We start from the raw sequence: 24129 nt of genomic DNA on the forward strand, positions 1-24129 counted from the left end.
CTCCGAGCCGTTCGAAACTAAACGAGTTTTCAGACAGGGTGCCCCCTATCGTGCGATTTCTTTAATTTGTTGCTGGAGAAAATTATACTAGCTGCAGAACTTAACCGCTCTGGAAAAATATTCTATAAAAGCATGCAATTACTGGCATATGCTGATGACATTGATATCATCGGCCTAAACAACCGCGCTGTTAGTTCTGCTTACTCCAAACTGGAAAAGGAAGCGGTAAAGATAGGTTTGATGGTGAATGAAGACAAAAGAGCAAAGAGTCAGCGCATATGCGCCTTGGCACCCGCGCTACTGTTGGCAGCCATAATTTCGAAATAGTAAAAGACTTAATTTATTTGGGAACCAGCATCAACAGATACAACAACATCAGCTCTGAAATCCAGCAAAAAATCTCTCTTGACAATAAATGCTCCTTTGGACTTGGTAGGCAATTGAAAAGTAAAGTCCTCCCTCGGCAAATGAAAATTATACTCTAAAAGTCACTTATCGTTTCCGTCCTGCTATATAGTGCAGAAGCATTGACCGTGACAACATCAGATGAAACGGCTCTGGATGTGTTCGAGAGAAAAGTTCTTCGAAAGATTTATGGACCTCTACGCGTTGGCGATGGCGACTACCGAAGACGATTTAACAATGAGCTGTACGAGCTGTACGCAGACATCAACATAGTCCAGCGAATTAAACCGCAGCGGCTGCGCTGACTAGGCAATGTTATGCGAATGAAATATGACGCTCCGGCCAAGAAAGTGCTTCTATCTGAACCCGCCTATGGAAGAGGAGCTAGAGAGGTAGAGGGCAGCCCCCACTTCGTTGGAAGGACCAGGTGGAAAACGATTTAAACTCCCTTGGTGTGACCAATTGGCGCCGGTTGGCAGAGAGAAGGAGCGACTGGTGCACCTTGTTGAACGGCCATAACCGTTTGAATGGTTAAGTGAAAATTAAGTAAGTAAGGAAGTGATTAGGGAGTTCTCTTTGATCCGAAACTGTGATTCGATATGCACATTTCATCATTCAATTGTGAACAAAGCACCGGGGTTACTTGGATTTGTGAAACGATATGCCAAAAAGTTTGATGATCCATATCTCACTAAGCATATCCTTAATACGTCCAATACTTGCGTACTCCTCGTGTGTCTTTTACCCTCGGTACCAAATTATATACAGTGAAATGAGTCGGTTCAGAAACAATTTAAAATTTTCGTACTCCGTGTCATCTACCACCATACAAAAATAGGCTGCTTCTTATTATTAGGCATCTTTGGAAAACCGAAGAATAATACTTGGCGTAATTTTCCTTCACAAAGTCATCGTCGGTGAAATAGACTCCTCTTACCTCGTCAGTCACCTAAACTTCGCTGTCCCCAAAAGAACATTTAGACACTATGTGCCTTTCCACCTATCAACTTGCCAACAAAATTTTTCTAAAAATAATCCCTCGCGTAACTGGATTTCGCACTATAATGATTTATATAACTGTATCAGCCTGGAATATTCTTTTACTGCTTTGCATAATTCAATACTCTCATATCTGACCTAAGGAAGAGTGATCATGCCTACAAATAACACGACTCTACAAAAAAAATTTTGCTCTCTGTCCTAAAGTTTATTTCATGATTTTCTGTTTTATTATAAACAAGAACGAAAAGAAAATACCTTTTGTCGGCATAAAGTTTGCTTTCGTAACAGTTATAGTAACAATACTCATGGCGCTAGAGTGAAAACTAAACAACGATCAGGTGTTTTGTTCAAATCTAGAATACCCTAAAATGTCGTCGCGAAAGTGTAAATGTGAAGCTGATGCTTTTTGTTATATATGTGGGCAATTTATTAAAAGTTCGAGATATAAAATATGAATTAGATACATCTCTCATCCTCTGTGAAGCCTACGAAGCATATTTTGGCTGTCTTGTTTGGAATCAAGAAGACATGGTATCCAAATGTTGTTTGTAGTTATTGTATATTTATTTCTCTTTCTTAGGTTGGTGTCGAGGTGTGAAAAGATCTTTGGAATTTGCAACACCAAGAATCTGGCGAGAACCAAAAGACCACGTTAAGGACTACTACTTTTGCATTGTGAATCCGTCTAAAACACGTAGAGGGAAAGAATAAAGCCTATCGATTATGCTGATCTTGAATCTTTTTCTGCTTCAGTCGCACGCGATCTGACACGATCAGTACCAGAGCCACCGAAAAAATGATAGCAGAGAAGTGGCTCACCTCTTAGTTCTTATAAAAGCAATGCCGATAAGAAGTTTCTACCGACACCATAACAACGAAAACATCATTTCAGAATTACTGAGGATTTTAATGATTTGAGTAGAGATTTAAATTTACCAAAAAGTAAAGCAGAGCTTTTAGGCTCTTCTTCGAACAACGTTATCAATGCCAATATAATGAAAACATAATGGGAGACTATACTTGGGGATTATTGAGGGATAGGACCTATGAACATAAAAGAAAAAGTAAAAGCATACACTTTTAAATCATTTTCCACTTTTTTATACTCAGTTGAGCAGAGCTCACAGAGTATATTAAGTTTGATTGGATAACGGTTGGTTGTACATATATAAAGGAATCGAGATAGATATAGACTTCCATATATCAAAATAATCAGGATCGAAAAAAAATTTGATTGAGCCATGTCCGTCCGTCCGTCCGTCCGTCCGTCCGTCCGTCCGTCCGTCCGTCCGTCCGTCCGTTAACACGATAACTTGAGTAAATTTTGAGGTATCTTGATGAAATTTGGTATGTAGGTTCCTGAGCACTCATCTCAGATCGCTATTTAAAATGAACGATATCGGACTATAACCACGCCCACTTTTTCGATATCGAAAATTTCGAAAAACCGAAAAAGTGCGATAACTCATTACAAAAGACAGATAAAGCGACGAAACTTGGTAGATGGGTTGACGTTATGACGCAGAATAGAAAATTAGTAAGATTTTGGACAATGGGCGTGGCCCCGCCCACTTTTACAAGAAGGTAATTTAAAAGTTTTGCAAGCTGTAATTTGGCAGTCGTTGAAGATATCATGATGAAATTTGGCAGGAACGTTACTACTATTACTCTATATGTGCTAAATAAAAATTAGCAAAATTGGATTAAGAACAGGCCCACTTTTTAAAAAAAAAATTTTTTTAATTCAAATTTTAACAAAAAATTTAATATCTTTACTGTATATAAGTAAATTAAGTCAAAATTCAACTCCAGTAATGATATGATGCAACAAAATACAAAAATAAAAGAAAATTTCAAAATGGGCGTGGCTCCGCCCATTTTCATTTAGTTTGTCTAGAATACTTTTATTGCCATAAGTCGAACAAAAATTTACCAATCCTTCTCAAATTTGGTAGGAGCATAGATTCTATGACGGTAACTGTTCTCTGTGAAAATGGGCGAAATCAATGGAAGCCACGCCCAGTTTTTATACACAGTCCACCGTCTGTCCTTCCGCTCGGCCATTAACACAATAACTTGAGCAAAATCCGATATACCTTTACTAAACTTAGCCCACGTACTTACCTGAGCTCACTTTTTCTTGGTATAAAAAATGGGCGAAATCTGACCATAACCACGCCCACTTTATCGATATCGAAAACTACGAAAAATGAAAAAAATGCCATAATTCTATACCAAATACGAAAAAAGGGATGAAACATGGTAACTGGATTGGTTTGTTGACGCAAAATATAACTTTGGAAAAATCTTTGTAAAATGGGTGTGACACCTACCATATTAAGTAGAAGAAACTGAAAAAGGTCTACAAGGCGAAATCAACAGCCCTTGGAATCTTGGCAGGAATACTGTTAGTGGTATTGCATATATAAATAAATTAGCAGTACCCGACAGATGATTTTCTGGATCACCTGGTCCACATTTTGGTGGATATCACGAGAACGCCTTCACATATACATCTAAGGGCCACTCGCTTTTAAAACCCTCATTAATACCTTTAATTTGATATCCATATCGTACAAAAACATACCAGAGTCACCCCTGTCCCACCCTAATGGGGATATCTCGAAAAGGCGTCCACCTATAGAACTAATGCCCCCTCTCTCTTAAAATGCTCAGTAACACCTTTCGTTTGATACCCATATCGTACAAACATTCTAGAGTAACCCCTGGCCCACCCTAATGGCGATATCTCGAAAAGGCGTCCACCTATAGACCTAGTGTCCACTCCCTCTTAAAATGCTCAGTAACACCTTTCGTTTGATACCCATATCGTACAAACATTCTAGAGTCACCCCTGGCCCACCCTAATGGCAATATCTCGAAAAGGCGTCCACCTATAGACCTAATGCCCACTCCCTCTTAAAATGCTCAGTAACAGCTTTCGTTTGATACCCATATCGTACAAACATTCTAGAGTCACACCTGGCCCACCCTAATGGCGATATTTCGAAAAGGCGTCCACCTATAGAACTAAGGATTACTCCCTTTTAAAATACTCATTACCACCTTTCATTTGATACCCATATCGTACAAACACATTCTAGAGTCACCCTGGCCCACCCTAATGGCTATATCTCGAAAAGGCGTCCACCTATAGACCTAATGTCCACTCCCTCTTAAAATGCTCAGTAACACCTTTCGTTTAATACCCATATCGTACAAACATTCTAGAGTCACCCCTGGCCCACCCTAATGGCGATTTCTCGAAAAGGCGTCCACCTATAGACCTAATGTACACTCCCTCTTAAAATGCTCAGTAACACCTTTCGTTTGATACCCATATCATACAAACATTCTAGAGTCACCCCTGTCCCACCCTAATGGCGATATCTCGAAAAGGCGTCCACCTATAGACCTAATGCCCACTCCCTCTTAAAATGCTCAGTAACACCTTTCGTTTGATACACATATCGTACAAACATTCTAGAGTCACACCTGGCCCACCCTAATGGCGATATCTCGAAAAGGCGTCCACCTATAGAACTAAGGATTACTCCCTTTTAAAATACTCATTACCACCTTTCATTTGATACCCATATCGTACAAACACATTCTAGAGTCACCCTGGCCCACCCTAATGGCGATATCTCGAAAAGGCGTCCACCTATAGACCTAATGCCCACTCCCTCTTAAAATGCTCAGTAACACCTTTCGTTTGATACCCATACCGTACAAACATTCTAGAGTCACCCTTGGTCCAGCTTTATGGCGATATCTCGAAAAAGCGTCCACCTATAGAACTAAGGATTACTCCCTTTTAAAATACTCATTACCGCCTTTCATTTGATACCCATATCGTACAAACACATTCTAGAGTCACCCTGGCCCACCCTAATGGCGATATCTCGAAAAGGCGTCCACCTATAGACCTAATGCCCACTCCCTCTTAAAATGCTCAGTAACACCTTTCGTTTGATACCCATATCGTACAAACATTCTAGAGTCACCCTTGGTCCACCTTTATGGCGATATCTCGAAAAGGCGTCCACCTATAGAACTAAGGATTACTCCCTTTTAAAATACTCCTTACCACCTTTCATTTGATACCCATATCGTACAAACACATTCTAGAGTCACCCCTGGCCCACCCTAATGGCGATATCTCGAAAAGGCGTCCACCTATAGACCTAATGCCCACTCCCTCTTAAAATGCTTAGTAACACCTTTCGTTTGATACCCATATCGTACAAACATTCTAGAGTCACCCCTGGCCCACCCTAATGGCGATATCTCGAAAGGGCGTCCACCTATAGACCTAATGCCCACTCCCTCTTAAAATGCTCAGTAACACCTTTCGTTTGATGCACATATCGTACAAACACATTCTAGAGTCACCCCTGGCCCACCCTAATGACGATATCTCGAAAAGGCGTCCACCTATAGACCTCATGCCCACTCCCTCTTAAAATGCTCAGTAACACCTTTCGTTTGATACCCATACCGTACAAACATTCTAGAGTCACCCCTGGCCCACCCTAATGGCGATATCTCGAAAAGGCGTCCACCTATAGACCTAATGCCCACTCCCTCTTAAAATGCTCAGTAACACCTTTCATTTGATTCCCATATCGTACAAACACATTCTAGAGACACCCCTGGTCCACCTTTATGGCGATATCTCGAAACGGCGTCCACCTATGGAACTAAGGATCACTCCTTTTCAAAATACTCATTAACAGCTTTCATTTGATACCCATATCGTACAAACACATTATAGAATCACCCCTGGTCCACCTTAATAGGGACATCTCGAAAAGGCGTCCACCTATAGAACTAAGGATTACTCCCTTTTAAAATACTCCTTACCACCTTTCATTTGATACCCATATCGTACAAACAAATTCTAGAGTCAGCCCTGGTCTACCTTTATGGCGATATCCCTAAATGGCGTTCATCCATAGAACTATGGCCTATTCTCTCTTAAAATACTCTTTAATACCTTTCATTTGATACACATGTTATACAACCACATTCCAGGGTTACCCCAGATTGATTTTCCTTATTTTGTCTCCATAGCTCTCAACTGAGTATGTTATGTTCGGTTACACCCGAACTTAGCCTTCCTTACTTGTTATAAGTTACTTCGATATTAAAACTTAATAAAATTATTTATTTGAATTGATTCATTTTCAAGTAAACATTCAAACCACAGATTTTGAAAAATTTCGTTCAAGCGATCAATTTTCCCTATTTTTTCCGTCAAATTGCGACCTAAGATATTGAAATTTAATACTATGAAGTCAAAGCCTAATTTTGTGTTTACCCGTGTAATTGATAACTCTGACAGCATCGCATTTCCAATGTTTGCCTAATAGTTCTCTAATCAAATTCTAGTCTAGTTCTCTAAACTAATTTTCGACTAGAGATACACTAGAGCACTAATGTTAGATACAGTGTATGCGGGGATGGTAGTAGCATTCTCCGCCGAACACATGGAAGGTGAGTACCGTAGGATTGCAACATAGCTGACTTTGACTCGGTTTTTCTAAATATCCACTACCAAAATGTTCGTGGTTTACGATCTAAGCTAAATTCTTTTTTGTACGAGTTAAGCGGGGATTGCCGTATTGCCTTTTAAATTTATGAAAACATTTATTTGAAGCAATTTTTAATTTTATAATTTATTTAATAATTTGGGAAAAATTTAAACAACGTGACATCAGGACGGACAAGGCGACAGCTGTTTCGATTATACCTTGTAAATCTCTTCAAAGCTTTTTCTCCCGGGAGAGGGATTTGAACCCGCACTGCTACGATAGTTGCAGTGTTAAAAACGCATTCAGCCACGTCATGCCTTAGTTGTTGTAAAGTTTCTCTTTAATGATGAACGAATTTTCAACAGAAGATAAATTGACGTGATCTACATCGAATTCAGTAAAGCCTTTGACTCTGTCAATCATGAACCTCTAATTTTTAGACTTTATTCTCTTGGGTTTCCGAAGCATTTACTTCTTTTGGTTGCAAGTTATCTCGCCAACAGGGCCCAACAAAATTTGTTGAACAATTGTCTTTCTAAGAAGTTTAATGTAATGTTCGGGGTTCTTCAGGGTAGTCATTTTGGTCCATTTCTTTTTACCTTATTCATAATCTATTTACCAAAAACTATCTTACATTACCGAACTTTTATATAAGCGGATGATGTTAAACTCTGCTATGCATACCTGCCCCCTGAGTTATCCCCTTCCCATCTCGTGCAGGCCGACTTGGACTCTTTTCAATGCTGGTGTACAGCGAATTTACTAGATTTAAACTGTTCTAAATGCAAGGATGACATGTCATTGTGTGAAGCCAATTTTGACATCTTATACCTTGTAAGTGATCTCGGAGTTCCCTTTTATCCGAAACTGTGTTTCAATATGCATAGTTTACCAACGACATACAGTATCTCAGGTGCACCTCTTCAATCCCTGCTCGAGATCAAGGACCTTGGAGTCATCTTCGACTCCTCGTTCTTGTTCAATAACCATATTAATTACATTATCTCTAGTGCGTATGCCTCTCTCGGTTTCCTAAGGCGTAATAGCATACATTTTTCAGATCCATATACCCTGAAATTGCTTTACTCGTCGTTTGTACGCTCCAAACTTGAATATGCGGCCTTTATTTGGAGGCCGTACAATAAGATTGCAATTGACAGAATTGAACGAGTACAAAAGGTTTTTCTCAAATTTTGTCTTAGATCTCTACAATTCTCCGACCCAATCCCTTCCTATACCTCCCGTTTGCTGCTTATTAGCTTACAATCCCTAGAAATTAGAAGGACGGCGCTTCCTTTGTCTCTGATTTATGGAATTATTACTGGTGACATCGACTGTCCATCTTGCTGCGCTCTATTAACTTTCTTATACCAACTAGGTCTCTACGGTTTTATTATCCATTTTATATTAAACTTACGTCCACCAACTATGCGCGAAACGCTCCTGTATTGCGTGCTCTGCGCGAGTTCAATGAGATCTCAAATTCAATTACCCTTCATTTTTCTTTTTCTAAATCTATTTTCCTTAACTTTATTAACTCTGTTTTGTAGCAATATTGTTCATTTGTTTTAGTCAGTAAGAACCGCTGTTGTTTTTGGCGTTTCGGAAATAAATAAAAATAAATAAATAAACTGTGAACGAAGCAACGGTGGAACTTGGATTTTTGATATGGTGGGCCACTGAATTTGATGATCCGTATTTCGCTAAGCTCCTTTTCACATCTTCAACAAGTCCAATACTTGAGTACTGCTCGTGTATCGATATCTACCCTATATTCAGCGAATTGAGTCGGTTCAGAAACAAGTTTTAATTTTCGCACTCCGTGGCCTTAACTGGGATCATAACTTTCATCTATCACCATACAAAAATATGCTGCTTCCTATTAGTTTGCCAACTTTGGAAAACCGAAGAAAATTGCTTGGGGTGATGTTCCTTCACAAGCTCATCATCGGCGAGATAGACTCCTCAGTCCTTTTCAGTCACATAAACTTCGCTGTCCCTAGAAGAATATTTATACACTATATGCCTTTCCACCTATCACCTTGCCAACAAAATTTTGATAAAAATAATACCTTGCGTAACTGGTGCTCGCACTATGTTATGATATCCATTGACTGAGCGTGCGATAGGCACATTCATGGACAAAAGAGCAGCAGTGCTTGTGGCAAGGTGCAATGACCATGACGTGTGCACTGACGTTTAGGCCCGCAGATTCAGCTTCGTGGATTCCTCTACATGATAATCACACAGCACTGCTCTCCCCAGCAAATGGTCAAAAACGATAATGTATTTGACACACTGGGGATATTCAACCAAAAAGACAACATACAAAAAAACAACAAACGCAATTGCATGCCCCACTTGACCAATACGACACACCCTACCTCAGCTTACCTTTGTAGCGTATTGAGCTGCACACCGTGCCATCTATGTATCAACTTTATATAAGATACGGATCAGCTAACATCTGGCATCACTTTTACTTTGACATTTTCTTTCATTCTTCTTATTCTAATGAAATTATTATTATTATCACCATCGTCACTTGAACTAGCTGCATGAGCAGCCTTTGTACATAATTGAAAATTAGTATTTAAGTCTTTATTACAAATAAAGTGGTAGCAAACCATGCAGTAATTTGAGTTGTTTTATGCAAAGCACCGAAACAACCAAACCTTTATGACTGGCAGCTCGTTGTTGCAACATTTGGTGACTGCCTCTGCCATTGGCCTCATGGATATTATCGAGGAGCCGTTATCATAATTATCACTAACCTCCCATGTCCCAAACCAAAGTAAAACAAAATTATTTTCACATTATTAATTATTATTCGCGAATTCAATGCATTATACAGGTTTGTTTAGTTTTAGCCAGGCTGACCTCAACTTAGTTCACAAAATCCTAAGCCAACTACAAAATATAATTGTTTAAATTATCAAAAGAAAATGACTTAATAAGACCGCAAATGTTGGTAACCATTTTTAAAGTAGCTCTCTCAAACATGTCCACTTCACTCACAGTTAATTAGAGCAAGGAGGATAAATTTATTTATTTATTACTTATTTATGCTGTTTGATTAGGGTTTCTATAAATTTTCGAGCAATTTCACTTGTTATATCTATATATATATCCGGAGAATGCTTCATGATACTTTGTGCCACCGCACAAAGCTTTCCTTGAAAAACGCCTGCTGCTCCCGTCAGAATATTAATTGAGTCCCTTTGAGTTTGAGCATGCAAGATTGTTCCTGCTAAATCTTCCGATATTTCTACATTCGAACATTGTTGTATTTGCACCATCTTACTTTGGATAATATCACATTGTCGTGTAGTCCCTGCAGAACACGTACCCCATCCAAAAATTATCATCCATTTTCTCGGTTGTATTTGCTTCTTGCAAAGTTCTATTATACCTACACTCTGTGTCTCGTGAAAGGATCCAACCACTTTAAGCACAGCCAAATCCATAAAACCTGTTCTTGAATTATAATTAGGATGAACAATTTTTTCCTCCACAAAGTATGGTTCCCCTATGTCTTGAAATAACATGGTTACAGCAGCTTTAAGCACGATATCATCAGTATTTGCTATAATTTTAAAGCAATGTGCAACCGTAAGCACCAATTTAGCACTGACTATAGAACCAACGCATTCATAGGTCCATTTATGAAATATAGCCACTGTGTGTCGGCTTTTAGCTATATTGTTAGGAATGCCCCCTAGAATGCTATTTTGCGCATTTGTATAGGATAGAATGCTGCTTAGCAGGACAACAAGCAGCAAGAGATTATTTTGTTGATTCATTTTTTTTTATTTTAAAACCTTTTCTACCACTTTTAAAGAATAAACTACACCGATATTAATTTCGTGGGCGCTATTTATACCTAATTGTGTCGTATAAATAAAAAATAAAATTCCAGGAATTTGAAATAACAAAAATACATCTACATATAAGTTAGAGCTACTAACAGTCAATCTTGTTATACTCAGCGTGCTTTGCACACCGAGTGTATTAAATTTCATAACATAACGGGCTTGGACGAATCAAGATAAATACAGACTTCCATATATCAAAATGCTGAGGATGAAAAAAGGAATTGATTTAGCCATGACCGTCCATCCATCCGTCCGTCTGTCGGTGCACACGATAGTTTTATGTAAATATTGAGAATAAAATATTGCAATTTGGTATATGGGTTCCTTAGCGCTCATCTCCCATCGCTTTTAAAAATGAGGGATATCGGGAAGGTAACCACGCCCACTTTTTATATATATAACGTTTCGGAAAACACATAAAACCTGATTATTGGACTGATAATAAGACTCCTGATTTTTTTGAAAATGGGCGTGGAACCGCCCCTTTTACGACCAAAAAATTTTCTATGTTTCTGGAGCCACAACTCGAAGAAAAACAAGTAAGGAAGGTTAAGTTCGGGTGTAACCGAACATTACATACTCAGTTGAGAGCTATGGTGACAACATAAGGGAAAATAACCATGTACAAAAATGAACCGAGGGAAACCCTGGAATGTGTTTGTATGACATGTGTATCAAATAAAAGGCATTAAAGAGTATTTTGTGAGGGAGTGGGCCATAGTTCTATAGGTGGACTCCGTCCGTCCGTCCGTTAACACGATAACTTGAGTAAATTTTGAGGTATCTTGATGAAATTTGGTATGTAGGTTCCTGAGCACTCATCTCAGATCACTGTTTAAAATGAACGATATCGGACTATAACCACGCCCACTTTTTCGATATCGAAAATTTCGATAAACCGAAAAAGTGCGATAATTCATTACAAAAGACAGATAAAGCGACGAAACTTGGTAGATGGGTTGAACTTATGACGCAGAATAGAAAACTAGTAAAATTTTGGGCAATGGGCGTGGCACCGCCCACTTTTAAAAGAAGGTAATTTAAAACTTTTGCAAGCTGTAATTTGGCAACCGTTGAAGATATCATGATGAAATTTGGGCAGGAACATTACTCCTATTACTATATGTACGCGTAATAAAAATTAGCAAAATCGGAGAAGGACCACGCCCACTTTTTAAAAAAAAATTTTTTTAAAGTAAAATTTTAACATAAAATTTAATATCTTTACAGTATATAAGTAAATTATGTCAACATTCAACTCCAGTAATGATATGGTGCAACAAAATACAAAAATAAAAGAAAATTTCAAAATGGGCGTGGCTCCGCCCTTTTTCATTTAATTTGTCTAGGATACTTTTAACGCCATAAGTCGAACAAAAATTAACCAATCCTTTTGAAATTTGGTGGGGGCATAGATTTTTTGACGTTAACTGTTTTCTGTGAAAATGGGCGAAATCGGTTGATGTCACGCCCAGTTTTTATACACAGTCGTCCGTCTGTCCTTCCGCATGGCCGTTAACACGATAACTTGAGCAAAAATCGACATATCTTTAATGAACTTAGTTCACGTGCTTACTTGAACTCACTTTATCTTGGTATGAAAAATGAACGAAATCCGACTATGACCACGCCCACTTTTTCGATATCGAAAATTACGAAAAATGAAAAAAATGCCATAATTCTATACCAAATACGAAAAAAAGGATGAAACATGGTAAGGTAATTGGATTGTTTTATTGACGCGAAATATAACTTTAGAAAAAACTTTATCAAATGGTTGTAACACCTACCATATTAAGTAGAAGAAAATGAAAATGTTCTGCAGGGCGAAATAAAAAACCTTTAAAATCTTGGCAGATATTACATATATAAATAAATTAGCGGTATCCAACAGATGATGTTCTGGGTCACCCTGGTCCACATTTTGGTCGATATCTGGAAAACGCCTTCACATATACAACTACCACCACTCCCTTTTAAAACTCTCATTAATACCTTTAATTTTATACCCATATCGTACAAACTCATTCTAGAGTCACCCCTGGTCCACCTTTATGGCGATATCTCGAAAAGGCGTCCACCTATTGAACTAAGCCCCACTCCCTTTTAAAATACTCATTAATTCCTTTCGTTTGATACCCATATTGCACAAACGAATTCTAGAGTCACCCCTGGCCCACCTTTATGGCGATATCTCGAAACGGCGTCCACCTATGGAACTAAGGATTACTCCATTTTAAAATAATCATTAAAACCTTTCTTTTGATACCCATATTGTACAAAAAATTCTAGGGTCACCCCTGGTCCACCTTTATGGCGATATCTCGAAACGGCGTCCACCTATGGAACTAATGATTACTCCCTTTTAGAATACTCATTAACACCTTTCATTTGATACCCATATCGTACAAACTCATTCTAGAGTCACCCCTGGTTCACCTTTATGGCGATATCTCGAAAAGGCGACCACCTATACAACAACCACCACTCCCTTTTAAAACCCTCATTAATACCTTTAATTTGATACCCATATCGTACAAACACATTCTAGAGTCACCCCTGGTCCACCTTCATGGCGATATTTCGAAACGGCATCCACTTATAGAACTAAGGCCCACTCCCTTTTAAAATACTCATTAACACCATTCGTTTGATGCCCTTATTGTACAAACAAATTCTAGGGTCACCCCTGGTCCACCTTTGTGGCAATATCTCGAAACAGCGTCCACCTATGGAACTAAGGATTACTCCCTTTTAAAATACTCATTAACACCTTTCATTTGATACCCATATCGTACAAACGCATTCTAGAGTCAACCCTGATCCACCTTTATGGTTATATCCCTAAATGGCGTCCACCTATAGAACTATGGCCCACTCCCTCATAAAATACTTTATAATGCCTTTCATTTGATACACATGTCATATAAACACATTCCAGGGTTTCCCTCGGTTCATTTTCCTACATGTTTATTTTCCCTTATGTTGTCACCATAGCTCTCAACTGAGTATGTAACGTTCGGTTACACCCGAACTTAACCTTCCTTACTTGTTTTTTGTTTGTTTTAATTACCTGAACAAACACATTTTGCTCTATCTAACTAACAAAGCAAACGTATTTATTGTTATTCTGTCGAAATGAAATGACGCATTTTGCTATACTTTTTCAAAACACAACTACTTTGCAATTGTTGTTTTATTTATATGTGGGCAAATCCCAAATAAAGTCCATCATGTACTGAAAATCAAAAGTGGTTAGACTTTTTTCCATCACTTGGTATTAAAGGTCGAATATGTGTATGTTTATTCTTTTTCCTCATCCTGGACAGAGACACATAATTTCAAAGAAAGGCTTCATCGGTTTTGCGAATTTAGATAAATTACTAACAAAATATTTTGTCCTTTATAACATTCGTGAGTTCTTGATTTATTTTCTACTTTTGTTCTATTTTTTCTATAAAACTAACATTTGTACATCGTTAGAGGCACAAGAACCTACTCTATTGAATGACCTAAAAATGTATCGAAGAATAAACAGAGGGAAAGTTATATACCAGTATACGTATTTGAATTACCCACAATTGTTGCTTCAAATATTGTAATAACCTCTCAGTTCGCTGCTCATGTTCTCTTTTATGCAGGTTGTATATCGCATCCATTACCAAGGACTTGCCCATATGTATTTGCAAAGTGTGTTATTAAGTTGGCAGTAGTACAATGAATGTATTTTTAATGAAAAGTACAATGGCTACACTTAATTATATTTATGTGTTTTGAGACGTGTAAATAAAAATAAGACTTGCGGAATTTGAAATATACTCAGCGTGCTTTGCACACAGAGTGAATTAATTTTGGTAGCAAAACGAGCATGAACGAATCGAAGTAAATATAGACTTCCCTATATCAAAATGCTGAGGATGAAAAAACGAATCGAAATAAATATAGACTTCCATATATCAAAATGAAAAAAGGAATTGATTTAGCCATCGCCGTCCATCAGTCGGTGCACACGATAATTTGAGTAAATATTGAGAATAAAATATTGCAACGTGGTATATGGTTTCCTTGGCGCTCATCTCCCATCGCTATTAAAACTGAAGGAAATTTGATGGTAGCCACGTCTACTTTTTTATATATATAACATTTTAAAAACACATAAAACTGATTATTGGACTAATATTAAGATTTTTCATTTTTTTTTTTTTTTTTGTAAATGGGCTTGGCACCGCCCACTGGTGATAAAATAAATTTTACAAATATTATTGATCATAAATCAAAAACCGTTAAACCTATCATAACAAAATTCGACAGAGAGATTGCCCTACTGTAAAGAATGCTTCGAAGAAAAATATACGAAATCGGCGAAGGACCACGCCTATTTTTATATAAAAGGTTTCTAAAAGGGTCGTGGACGAATGAAATAAACTATATCCTTGCAAATAAGGGCTTTATATCAAAGGCGTTTCGTTTTCCACGTGAAATTATAACAACAAAAATGAAAAAATTTTAATTTGTGAAAATAGGCGTGTTATCACCCCTTTTATTACCAAACAATTTTCTACGTTTTGGTAGCCATAACTCGAAGAAAAATTAAAGGATCTTATTTAGATTAGGTTCACATATTTTCCTTATACATAGCAGGAAATATTTCAAGGAAAAATGTGCGGGATCGTTTAAAACCCACGCCCACTCTTATTTAAAAGGGCCGTAGACTAGAATAATAAGCCATATCTTAGCGAAAAATAGTTTTGTATCAATGGTATTTCACTTACCGAGTTTTATTCCAAGAGGAAATTCGGAGAAATTTTTTTTAATGGGCGATACCACGCTCCGATCCCGGCCAAGCTTTAGGCAACATTTCTAGAGCCTCAAAAAAAAAGAAAGATAAAGCCATCGTAACAAAATTCGAAAAACTAATTTATCTGAAATGAACTGTACGTTTCAAACACACGCTGTGTATACAATATTCGGTTACACCCAAACTTAGACACCCTTTCTTGTTTGTTTTAATTAGCTGAACAAACATATTTTGCTCTATCAAAATAACAAACCAAACGTATTTATTAATATTCTGGCGAAACGAAATGACGCATTTTGCTATATTTCAAAACAATATTTCTTTGTTGAAATTTATTGTTTATTTATATGTGGGCAATTCCCAAATAAAGTCCATCACGAACCGAAAATCAAATTTGGTCGGACTTTATTTCTATCTTTTGGGGTTTAAGGTCAAATATGTGTATGGTGTGGAAATCAAATAGTTTATTCTTTCCCCTCATCCTGCACAGCGAAACATAATTTCAAAGAAAGGCTTCATCGGTTTTGCAAATATGGATGTTTTACCAACAAAATATAATGTCCTTTTTTTATATTATTGCGCTGTTAAATCAAGATTTATGTTTTTGCTTTTAATAAAATTTTGTCTAGACTTTTATTTAGCATTAAACAAACTTTAGAAAACGGAGGTTTAATAAATAGATCCTGCCTTATCCTTATTATTTTCCTAGAAAGCAAACGTCGACTTAAAATTAAAAAGCTTTCAGATGTTGAATAGGTCTGTTTACTAAAATTTTTCAGGAAAGTTCGGGTAACATTTTTATTGGTGTCTAAAATTTGTCAAGTCCATTACCTCTTTTTCATTAATTGATCCATACATTGGCCTATAACTATATTTCTGTTTAGCCAACGAACAAAACTTATATATGTCGTCAGAAAGGGGGAATATTGCGCTTTCAGCAGTGTATAAACTGTTAATTGATTCTTGGAGATGTTACAGAAATCTTACAAAATATGCCGAAAATTTAAATTGTTGTATCTCTTTTTTAGTTTATATACAAAAAGGATTATCTGAGGAAAATCTAAAATCAGTTCTGATTTCAACAAGATATGTATTTTAAAGATTAATGTAGGTTTTATTGGTGTATTCAACAATTTCATATGAAGACACAAAAGAAAGCAGTTCAAGCTATCTTGCAGTTTTCTTGTGAATCTTATCTGCTTGAAAAAATAAATATATATATTAGACTGGGTTGATTTATTAACCGATATCGCGCTATCGATTTTTCGATAAGATTTGTGCCCAGAAAAACAAGTTCCACTACGCATAAAAATAATTTTCGAGCCTGCGAACTTTCATTTTTTTTTTACTTTTCTTCGACTTTGATTTTTAAGGTTTTTTTCATGACCTACTAAAAAAATTTTCATTTGATTGTGAAATTGTATACATATTGTAACGAGTTTTGGGAAATTATGCTTCTTTGCAACCTTCTGCTCACGTTCGAATCGCTAAACTGTTGAATAAATCACTACAATATTCCGTATTGCAAAATGGTCTTTATGAGACTACTTTGGGAGTAGTCCAATTATAATTCACAATTAAACTTCACTTCGTAACTGGTAGCGTGCCTAAATCAATCTGATTACTGATTACGCAGCTTGCGCTGCTTTTATGCTCTCCGTTGCTGCATTCGCATATTTCTAATAAAGTCTAGACGTGTCGCCTTCTAGAACTGCTGTATCTCATGCTTAGTAATTGAGCTACATTGTAATTGGGAAGACCCGTACAAAGTTATAAAACAGATCAACGATGTAGTTTACAGCATACAAACCATTGGCAAACCACGAAACAAAATGAACGTGGTTCATTTGGAAAGGCTGGCAGCGTTCAGAATTTTGTCTGATCTGGAAGATCCGACTTAGGTGGAAGGCAGTATGGCGAATTTCTAGACTTTAGTAGAAATATGCGAATACAGAGCCAGAGAGTATAAAAGCAGCGCAAGCTGAGTCAGCAGTATTCAGTTTGATTTAAACACGCGATTATTTGTGAAGTATAAGTGTTATTGTGAATTACTCTAAAAGTAGTCTAATAAAGACCATTTTGCATTACTGAATATTGGAGTTATTTATTCGACAATTTAGCGATTCAAACATTTGCAGAAGGTTGGAAATAAGCGGAATTCCCCAAAATTGGCGCGATATTGGTAAACTTTCTTCCATAAAAATCGGCCCACCCTAATATATATATTTGTCGACTAGAAATGGGAATATCTTATCCAAATTTCAATGGATTTATTATATTCCTGAGTTTTTGAACGCAAAATTATATATGGCCTATTTAAAATTTTGATTTATTTTGTACTTTTGTTCTATTTATTCTATAAAACTAACATATGTACATGGTTAGAAGCACAAGAACGTACCATATTGAATGACCTACAAATTTATCGAAGAATAAACAGAGGGAAAGTTATATACCAGTATACGTCTCCGCTTATGAAAAGGGGGTTTTGGGCCCTTAATCCGGACTTTGAAGGCGTATTCGAAATTCCAGGTATGCTGATTATGTTTACTCTATTAGACCTAAAACTTGATATCTCGCATAGAATATATTTTCAATTTCATATAATGTAATTCATTGAAAAAAAATTGTTCCGTCCGTAACCGTATATAAGATTATATCCAGCGTTTTAAAAAGATATATCAGATTTCGAAAAATTACGGGCATTGGGTCTTTATCTCACCCTCTTTCTCTCATTTAAGGAATGTAAAATCTCCCATTAGCTTCTTTAAGTGTTGCATACTTTCACAAGCATTAAAAAATTACTTCTTGTCACGCCCGAACCTCATCATATATGGTCATATTATGTACTTATATTTTTGAAGTACCCACAATTGTTGCTTCAAATATTGTAATATCCGCTCAGACCGCTGCACATGTCTCTTTTATGCACGTTGAAATGCGTGCGAATGTATCATCCATTACCAAGGACTTGCCCACATGTATTTGCAACGTGTGTTATTAACTTGACATGTATACAATGAATGTATTTTCAATGAAAAGAACAAAAGGCACACTTAATTAGTTGTATTTGTTTTCAAGTTGGTAATATTCCGGCGTACACTACTACAAAACAAGAGTTGAGAGCAGTGCACTAAATTTTGAAAAACAACACATACAACTTAAGTGAGCTGACATAATCAAGATCTTGCCTGAAGTATTAATGAGACTTTAATTTGTTATGGATTTAAACGTCTGTTCATTTTTCACATATTCGTAAAACTAGCCAATACCCGCGGGCCAGTCCGCACGAAGAAAATAGAACATAAAACTATTGCGATATACCAATATATGATCTTGAAAATAGTACCGAGACCGTCCAGAAAATAATCTTTGAATAGTCCCAACGAATCGCGAAATCTTCGCAGTTGCGGGAATAACCACACAGTGATAATTAGAAGAAATGATATGCTGGATATCTTAAAAAGGTAGGCTCCAGTACTCTCCTGAAATACTTTTCTTTAAATGATTATGAAATAGTCCCATTTATATTCATATTACTTATTTGTTAATGCAAAAACCAGAGCGTTAAGATTAAACTGTGCAAAAGACACAACATTAGATTGACATGAATGGTTAGTTTAGTTTGGGATGCGCTCCTTTTAGATAAAGCATTCTCTTTTTTATTCCCATCTATTAGCTTATGCCCTGGGACCCAATATAGATGTACTCTGTTGCAGCGAAGAGAGACGAATAACAAGCGAGAGTTGAGTTGTACTTTTTCCGGCAAACAAGAAAGCCTAAAAGTCATGATCCATCAATTCTTAAATTAAATTGATTATGTTAAAGTGTGTATCTCTTTTTTAACATTTAAATTTATTTTAATCTCACCATGCACACCAAGCGGCCAGAGTCTCGTGATTGTGGTAGTGATCCTAAACATTTCTTTTTTGACCTATGTAGTAGGTCGTATTGCTGGCATACGCTGATGACAATGATATCATCGGCCAACAACAACAACATATCATCGGCCTGGCCACCAGCGCCGTTAATTCTGCTTACTCCAAACTTGAAAAATGATCTGTAAAAATGGGTATGATAGTGAATGAGGACAAAACGAAGTACCTGCTGTCATCGAGCCAAGCTAATTTGCGCCTTGGCAATCACGCTATTGTTGGCAGCCATAATTTCGAAATAGTAAAAGACTTGGTTTATTTGGGAACCAGCATTAACACTAACAACAACATCAGCTTAAAATCCTGCGAAGAATCACTCTTGCCAATAAATGCTACTTCGGACCAGGTAGGCAATTGAAAAGTAAGGTCCTCTCTGGGCAAACGAAAATCATGCTCTACAAGTCACTTGTCATACTCGCCCTACTATATGGTGCATAAGCATGGACCATGACAACATCAGATGAAGCGGCTCTGGAATTGTTCGAGAGAAATGTTCTTCGAATAATTTATGGACGCGTTGGCGATGGCGAGTACCGAATAAAATTTCATCTATATCAACATAGTCCATCGAATTTAGTCGGAGCGGCTATGCTGGCTTGGCCATATTATGCGAATGAAAGATGAAGTTCCGGACAAGGAAGTGTTCCTAACGGGACCCGCCTGTGGAAGCAGAGGAAGCGGGGTGCCCCCGCTCCGCTGGAAGAATGAGGTGGAAAACGATTATACTCCCTTAGAGTGACCAATTGGCGCCAGTTGGCAGAGCGAAGAAGCGACTGGCGCGCCTTGTTGGACGGCCATAACCGTTTAAACGGTTAAGTGCCAGTTAAGTGAGTACATACTTGCTTATTTACTTACTTTAATGGAGCTTAACCGTTTAAACGGTTATGGCCGCCCAGCAAGGCGCGCCAGTCGCTTCTTCGCTTTGCCAACTGGTTAGTTACCAGTCTCCAACAGATACTTCTCAGACAACTGCAAGATAACTAAAAGAACCTGTCCGAATTACAATAGTAGAAGAACAGACGACATACTTGCTTACTTACTTAATTTATTGGCACTTAACCGTTTAAGCAGTTATGGTCGTCCAACAAGTCGCGCCAGTCGCTTCTTCGCTTTGCCAACTGGCGCCAATTGGTTACACTACGGGAGTTTAAATCGTCTTCCACCACATCCTTCCAGCGGAGTGGGGCCGCCCGCTTCCTCTGCCTCCTTAGGCGGGTCCCGATTGAAACCCTTCCTTGGCCGGAGCGTCATCTTTCATTCACATAACATGGCCTAGCCAGCGTAGCCGCTGCGATTTAATTCGCTGCACTATGTTGATGTTTATGAAATCTTCTTCGGTAATCGCCAACGCATAGAGGTCCATAAATCTTTCGAAGAACTTTTCCGAATGTAAAATAAAACTATTTGTTGTGTTCTTCCATCTGATCAAACAGAAATTGAATTTATTCTTTTTATACAAATATTTCTTATATGCTATAATACATAATTACGATAATACTTACAAACTAAATAGACAACATTTATTCTTATATGCAGGTCAGCAAACTATTGACATGAATATAGGGTCAGTATACAAGCCAACGAACTACTCAGATACATATATTCATATACATACATATATACGTATATAATCAGTTCGGAAATGCAACTGTTTAACAAACATAAACAAATATGGCCTACTTAAATTTTAAATTTGCTTATGTTTACAAAATTTCTATGGTTCAGTGACATTGTTATTTTTGTTTATTCAATTGTTGTGCGGCAATAATTTATGACATAATTGTGAGTTGATTCCAAAAATAAAAAATTTTGTAGTTTATGTTCTTTCTTTTGTTTTGTTTGAATTTTGGTTTTTACATGTGTATGTAGGATCAACATCCAAATCCTGAGGATTATCGTCCTCATTATTGCATCTCGCTCTATTTGGTTCAGCTTCCTCCATTTTAATTTATTTAATTGCATAGTAAGTCCCTTGACGATGATGTGTTCAGCTTTGCACTCGAAGTTCAATTGCCCCTCAAACTCATATTTCAATATTCAAAAACGTATATTCCATCGATATAGTTTTGAATTCACCTACACACATACCCACACACATCATAGAAGGGCCATACTCGGTAGAGTTTGTGACTCTCACCTCGCTCTCAATAATTCCGAAACAATAGTGAAATTAAAACAGGTAATTCATAAAGCAAAGACTACTATGATCAAATGACAAGTACATTCTGACAAGTTTAATAAGAATAACTCCAGTAGCATAGAGGTAATGAGTAAAACCTATTTTATTCAAAAGCTACTATGTTCTAGAGACACATAATCAGTAGCAAGTAGAAATAGGAAATATATTAGAACCTTTATATAATTGACTAATGTATCAACTGCACCGACATGTACATATTTTGTTTTGAGTGCTTATGAAAAATTATGAGTAAGCTGGAATGCTTCTTTTTATTCAAGCTTATTTTTTTATACTCAGCTGAGCAGAGCTCAAAGAGTATATTAATTTTGTTCACATATGTATCAAAATGATCTTGGCGAAAAAAGAGATTCATTTAGCCATGTCCGTCCGTCCGTCCGTCTGTCTGTAAACACGATAACTTGAGTAAATTTTGAGGTATCTTAATGAAATTTGGTATGTGTTTAACGCAATGACGTGAATGCGTATTTCAAATTAAAGCAATTCATTTATTTAGTTTAACACTTAAAGCTAACAATGGGAAATTCAAGTATGACAATTTAAATGATAGATATGTCCACAATGGAACGAAAAAGTTTGTTTACATGAAAGTTAATTAATTACGCCAAAAAATAGATGGTTTGAACGATGTGATACTTCTTGCGACCGCGCAAGGGCTAGGTGAGATTAGAAAACTAATATAAAGCGAGTACTATGGTGCCCGCGCAAGGGTTAGGTAGAATTAGGGGACTAATGCAGCGCAAGTGCTACCTCGGATGATTTTATATTTAAAATATAACTTACGGCTGTGGATGGATACTTCCTTTTCTGTTTCCTTGGATTGGATGTGGCGGAGATGATGATGTTCGTAATCGATCCGTAGTTGGTGATCCGATGAGAAATTGGTAAATGTAGATGAGACTGGTTGATGATATTAAGTGGGATTAAAAAAAAAAGAGAGAAATAATGCATCGCACTTGTATTCATAGGAAGAAAAAGATTGATGGAAGGCAACTCCAACAAAGGAGTGCATACGTCGGACGTCGTCAAGGCTATTATGTCAATTAAGTCGAATGCAGTGGGTATTGATGGTATACCAATGAAATTTATAAGAATTATACTCCCCTTTATTATTGCTCCTCTTACTCACATACTAAATCACTGTTTCTCAAGTGGATGCTTTCCAGCCGCTTGGAAAAAATCAATTGTAGTGCCTGTTTTAAAGATATCACCTGCTTCAAATCCCTCGGATTACAGGCCTATGAACATTTTGCCAGTATTCTCGAAAGTTTGTGAGTCTTTGATGGCTCATCAAATATCAAACCATGTTCATAGTAATAAATTACTATCCCCTCTGCAGTTCGGTTTCAGACAAATGCACAGTTGTGCCACTGCTATTATGAAAATCATGGATGATATAAGAAGACCATATGATGATGCAGATTTGACGCTACTTTGTCTGTTAAACTTTTCTAAGGCGTCCGACTCTGATAATCATCAGTTGTTATGTTGGAAGCTGAAGCACTTCTTTAGATATTCAGAAAGTTATACTAAACTTTTATCTAGCTACCTATGTGGAAGAACTCAACAAGTTAAAGGGGAAAGATATCTATAGCGACAAAAAAATGTAAGTGTGGGTGTTCCCCAGGGCTCAGTTCTCGGTCCTTTGTTGTTTAGTATGTTTGTAAATGATGTATTCTCGGTGTGTAAATATGTCAATGCCCACGCGTATGCTGATGACATACAACTGTACCTCTCTAACCGTATTGGCTTTGTTGAAGATTTGTGTCATAAAATCAATAGTGATATGTCTGCTATAATGTTGTGGGCAGAAAGAAATGCTCTTTGGTTGAACGCTGCCAAATCTTATGTTGTGCCTGTATCTAAAAGTCTAGTTAATACAGACGACATCCCATCGTCAGTGATCGGCACATCTGCTCTCAAGACTATTGATAAGATAAAAAGCTTAGGTTTCATTATCAACAGTAAACTAAGCTGCTTAAATCATGTAAATAAGATTGTTAGCAGTGTATATATTATATTGCGTAAATTATGGCTCTCTGCTCGTTGCACACCTCAAGAAAGGCGACGGAAGTTAGTTATGCAATTGATTTTACCACATATTACATACGCAAAGATTGTTGACAGCAAACTGAATTCAGTTTCGGCCAACAAAGTAAATGTTGTTTTTAACAATGTCACGAGGTATGTGTATGGCTTAAGACGATATGGTCATATATCGCCATGGCGGAACAAAATCCTTGGATGTAATATTTTGATTGTAATATTTGGCAGCAAGAAATTGCATATCCATGTATAAATTGTTAGAGTGGAAGACTCCGGCGTACCTGTATGATAAGTTACAGCTAACCAGGCCACAGAGATGCAATACTTTGGTTGT

At 37.1% G+C, this 24129-nt stretch overlaps 1 protein-coding gene across 1 annotated transcript in view; it reads left to right on the forward strand.

Moving 5' to 3' along the window:
• The window catches only part of LOC137233772 (uncharacterized), a 474284-nt gene that overhangs the window by 195943 nt on the left and 254212 nt on the right, over positions 1-24129 (forward strand). Inside the window, exons 4-5 of the mRNA XM_067757128.1 lie at positions 18003-18149; positions 19501-19898. The gene's annotated coding sequence lies outside the window, so the exon portion shown is untranslated. The remainder of the gene's footprint in view (positions 1-18002; positions 18150-19500; positions 19899-24129) is intronic.

The sequence above is a fragment of the Eurosta solidaginis genome, chromosome 5, assembly GCF_040869045.1.
Source record: "Eurosta solidaginis isolate ZX-2024a chromosome 5, ASM4086904v1, whole genome shotgun sequence".
Taxonomy (NCBI): domain Eukaryota; kingdom Metazoa; phylum Arthropoda; class Insecta; order Diptera; family Tephritidae; genus Eurosta; species Eurosta solidaginis.